Here is a 5017-nt window from a genome sequence, read left to right on the forward strand (position 1 = left end):
GGAGGGGGAGGGAGAGGAGGAGGAGGAGGAAGAGGAGGAGGAGGAGGGGGAGGAGGGAGCCGCCAACAGAGGAGATGGACAATGAGCGCATGAGCAGAAGAAACAGCAAGCATCTGGGGTTCACCACCGGTTGGGTACCCAGGCCTGCAGTTAGAAGAATAGATTAGGGGTGACTTCCAGGAATTGTCAAAGCCAAATAAAATAACCAGAGTCTGAATCTCATTTATTTGTAAGCTAGTCAGGGATAAGCTTAAATTGTTCTTACTACAGTGTTTGCTTTTTGTTTTTCAAGACAGGGTTTCTCTGTTCTCTGTCCTGGAACTCACTCTGTAGATCAGGAGGCCTAGAGCTTCGAGACCCACCTGCCTCTGCCTCTTGAATGCTGTGACTAAAGGTGTGTGCCACCACCACATGGTCCCAGTTTTGTTATTTTTTACATAGATGTGATGAAAGGCAAGACAATAACAAAGTAAGGTGAGCACTTACATTGGCCTGGGTTGCTACATATTTGGTCCATAACTTCTCCATATCATGGACTTGAACAGGACATTGTCAGGGTGGGAGCATGTCACAGAAGCTAGCTGCTCCCCTCGTGATGGAAGCAGAGACAGGAACAGAAGGTAGCCAGGGATAAGGTAAGTACCTGCCTTCCAGTAACAGAGCTACTTCCTCCATTAGGTCCTAAACCCAAAGCATCTAGAACTCTAATCTAGCTCTGCTGTCTGGAGAACAAGCATTTGAAACACCAGCCTGTGAGAAACATTTCAGATTCAGCCATAACACTAGCCATGGTCCCTTGGCAAGTTACCAAATCTCCATCTGTAAATTAGAGCTGATAGAAAATACACACCTATAATATTCCACAGCTGTGTTTCTTACCATAAAGATAACCACATCTTGCTTTCTCTTCTTTAACATAAAACAGATTTGATCATAAATAAACCATAACTTATAAAAATAAGTGTAACAGTAAAGTTACTGACATCTCCATAAGCAACAAGGAGAGGAGGGCTGGTCAAGATTCATGAAGCATCTCTTCAAGGCCAGAGTTCTGATTCAATGTCTCTGCCACAACAGCAGCCATAGGGAACTCAGCGTGGCATCCTCTGGTAACATACTCTGGTGACATGATCTAAAGCTTGAAATAAAAGGCGGGGTGATGTTCTTGGGTAACACATTCTTTTTGTATATATATGGCAGGAAAGATGTCTAGCTCCCAACAGACTTCCCCTTACACCTGCTTTGTCACACACCCTGTCCTGCTCCCCCATCACACCTACCTGGTCCACCACTGATTAAAAGAATGCTGTTACCATACTAGATGAGACTGGACTGGGCACATGGCTTTCTGAATAAAATCGATGTTCTGATAGGAAATAATGTGGAAGCTGGAGACACAGCTCATAGTGTGTGGTGATGAAACAGAGTAAGACAAGGATGGAAAGGGAAACAAGGGAGGAGGGAAAGGAGGGAGGGAAGGAGAAAGGGAGGGGGGAAGGAAGGGGAAGAGGGAAGAAGAAAGGAAGGGAGGGAGGGCAGGAGCAGGGGGAAAGGGAAGGAAGGGAGGAAGAAGGGGAGGGAAGGGGAAGAGGGAAAAAGAAAAGAAGGAAGGAGGGAAGCAAGGAAGCAAGGAAGCAAGGAAGCAAGGAAGCAAGGAAGGAAAGAGAGAGAGAGAAAACCTGGAGAAGCTCCTCTTTCCATCACTCACAGTGACATGGCATCCCCCAGGCCGGGCAGAATCCTTACTTAAGTCATGAGGTTATGACCACATGCCACTCTGTGGAGGAAGTGTCCTTACCTGTCCTCACATTCCTTCCTTAGGATCTGTCATCAGGGGGCTGGAGAGATGGCTTAGCTGGTAAGAGCACTGACTGCTTTTCTGGAGTGCTACATCTACTCCAGTAGTGACACGTGTGACAGGCCTAGAAACCTGGACGCAGTCCCGAGGCGAAAAGTTCACAGAAACTTAGTCTCCTAGAACTGTGGCATCTTGTAAAACAAATGCCCCCAAAATGTCCTTACTTTAGTTGGTAAATGGATCTGTGTGCTTTCCCTCAATATCGTTTTATTATAAGAGCCTCCAAGGATTGATTTTGACATATAGCTAAGTTAGATTAGCCTCCACCAGTGTCCCAGTGTCCTAGGCAGTCCTTGAGCCAACCCTAGGCTTGGATAGCAGAGTCACTGCCACACACAGGAATTTACAATGACCTAGGAAGAAGGAAGGTTGTGGTCTAAGAAGGAACTAGAGGGGCTGGAGAGATGGCTCAGCGGTTAAGAGCACTGACTGCTCTTCCAGATGTCCTGAGTTCAATTCCCAGCTTCCCATGGTGGCTTACAACCAAACCATCCATAAGGAGATCTGATGTCCTCTTCTGTGATGTCTGAGGACAGCTACAGTGTCCTCATACTTACATATAATAAATAAATAAATCTTTTTTTTAAAAAAAGAAGGAACTAGAGTAAATACTTAGAACAATAGATAGATGAGCCACTCCCACACACAAGGATTTACAGTGGCCTAGGGAGAAGGTGGACTATACAATAGACTAGAATTGGAAATACGGCCAGGGCATTAAGTCCTTGCCCCTGACTTCTAAGATTAAGCTAACCTTAGGTGCTTTTGATTCCAGTTGTTAACATTGATTTTATCCCAGTTGGTTCCTGTTAGCTTTTAAGTACACATTCCTCTGTTTTGTTGTAAAAGTAATTTTGTATCAGATAACTTCAATGTACCTTGGATGGCCTTAATGTATCACTTAACTTCTTTGTTTTCTGTAATATATAAGTCTGATGCTCACTTTGACAAATTACGTTCAGATACAGCACTCTCCCTTGTGTCTGTGTCTGTTTGTCACCCTTCTACCGACTCCCTGCCCACCTGTAACCGGAACCGTGATTTCTCCCGAGGATTGAGGAGGCCCACTGAGGCTGGTCCGCAGCACTGGAGGTCCTGAATTCAAATCCCAGCAACCACATGTTGGCTCACAACCATCTGTAATGAGATCTGACGCCCTCTTCTGGTGTGTCTGAAGACAGCTACAGTGTACTTAGATATAATAAATAAATCTTTTTTTTTTTTTTTTAAGGATCTGTCATCAATCCCTCAGCAGTATGGGGACCTTAATAATCCACATCAAAGACAGCTCAGCCTAGTGATGAAGATGAAGTCCGGCATAGCACGTTAGTAATCTCTTCACACCTAATAACAATACTGCCAGACTGAGTGCTCTGAATCAGCAATAAACACTCATTACCTCCCAGTTTCTGTGGGCCTGGCGCTCAAGCGTGGCATGTGTGGGTGGTTCTGGCTCCAGTTTTCTCGTGACACAGAGGCAGACATTGCCCTGGGCTACAGTATACCCGTAGGGGCTTTTTCTAAAACAAAGTTGATCAACATGGCAAGCAGGCCAGTACCACACGTCACACATTAAAAACAAGTAAGTCCAGCTTAACTTTAAAGTTTGAAGGGAAAAGCCAGTTAAAAGAGCAAAATTTCGCATATACCCACAGACATACAGTGAAACAGCCTGGAGCAGCTCCTCTTTCTATCCCTCACGGTGACGTGGCATCCTCCAGGCCGGACAGAATCCTTACTCAATCTTGTGACTCTCCCAGGTGATGCTCCGGGGCCTCCTCAATCGGAGAAGCTGGCTCTTTCTTCTCCTGAGTGCTGTTTGATCTCTCCGTGGGCTGCATTGCTCCTCTGAAATCTTATTCAGGCCTCTTTCTTTTCTCTTTTCCTCCTGCCCTCCCTTGCCCTCCTCATTCTCGGTCTCTAATCCCCCATAGCCAGGTCCCACCATGAGAACACAGTCAGAATGAGACCAGCTCAAAGATCTGTCCCACCGTTGGCTCCTTCATCCCATTCGTGTTTCTCTCTACAGCCAGGCAGGCACACCCACTAAATACCTAAACCTGGTAAACACAACTGCCGAGCTAGAGTGATGGGTGTTCTAATAACTTTCTTTTTCTTTTTCTTTTTTTTTCTTTTTTCTTTCTTTCTTTTTTTTTTTTTTTTTTTTTTTTGAGGCACAGTCTTTATTGGGTTCACACCAGGAGTCCATTGGTCTTGAGGACCTCTGTGAACTTGCAGATTTTCTTCTCCACATTCTTTTCTGCCTGTTTCCATAGCCTCAAGATCTGCATCTTCTTCCGATAGTGCATCTTGGCCTTTTCCTTCCGTTTCTCCTCCAGAGTGGCTGTCACTGCCTGGTACTTCCACCCGACCTCATGAGCCAGACGCCCCAGGTATGCAATCTTCCTGGTAGGCTTCAGCTGTACAACCCTGAGGGCAGCAGGGACCACCATGCGCTTTTTCTTGTCATAGGGTGGAGGGATCCCATCCAACACCTTGAGGCGTTCCAAGGCGGCCTGGCCTCTCTTGGCCTTGTGGGGCAGCATGCCTCGCACAGTGCGCCAGAAAATGCGGCTGGGGGCTCGGAAGTGGTAGGGGCCTCGGGAAGGGTTGGTATTCATCCGCTTCCGGAGAAAGGCCAGATACCTTAACTTGTTTCTGTAGAAGCTTCCAGAAATGTTGATGCCTTCACAGCGTACGACCACCACCTTCCGGCCCAGAAGCACCTGGTTGGCCACAATGGCCGCCAGGCGGCCCAGAAGATGGCCTCGGCCATCCAATATCAGAACCTGCCCCTCCGCCATCTTCGGCAGCCGCCTGGGATCCAGTAACTTTCTACATCGAGTGCATGCAAATGCATCTATGCAGTGACAGATGAAACCCCTTGCATGGAATGATGCAGACAGTGGAAGGGGAAGGGGAAATGCAAGCTTATAGGCTTTATTAGGGTAAGAAAGGAAAGGAATCCTTGAAAATGAAATTTAGAAACAGGTAGTTGACATTTCTATTTATTTATTTATTTATTTATTCACGATACATCCCAATATCAGCCCCCCATCACCTCCTAGTACCCCTTCACAGAAACTCTCTCCCCAGTCCCCCTCCCCTTCTCCTCTAAGAAGAGGGAGTCTCCCCCTCCCCACTGGGTATCACACCCCC

At 46.7% G+C, this 5017-nt stretch overlaps 1 pseudogene across 1 annotated transcript; it reads right to left on the reverse strand.

The window, feature by feature from the left end:
- Positions 1 to 4031: 4031 nt before the first annotated feature.
- Positions 4032 to 4673, reverse strand: LOC110333277 (annotated as a pseudogene). Its single transcript, XR_003845297.1, has one exon. The product of XR_003845297.1 is annotated as a 60S ribosomal protein L13a pseudogene (transcript).
- Between the last annotated feature and the right edge of the window lie 344 nt (positions 4674 to 5017).

The sequence above is a fragment of the Mus pahari genome, chromosome 15 (assembly GCF_900095145.1).
Source record: "Mus pahari chromosome 15, PAHARI_EIJ_v1.1, whole genome shotgun sequence".
In the NCBI taxonomy this organism is placed as follows: domain Eukaryota; kingdom Metazoa; phylum Chordata; class Mammalia; order Rodentia; family Muridae; genus Mus; species Mus pahari.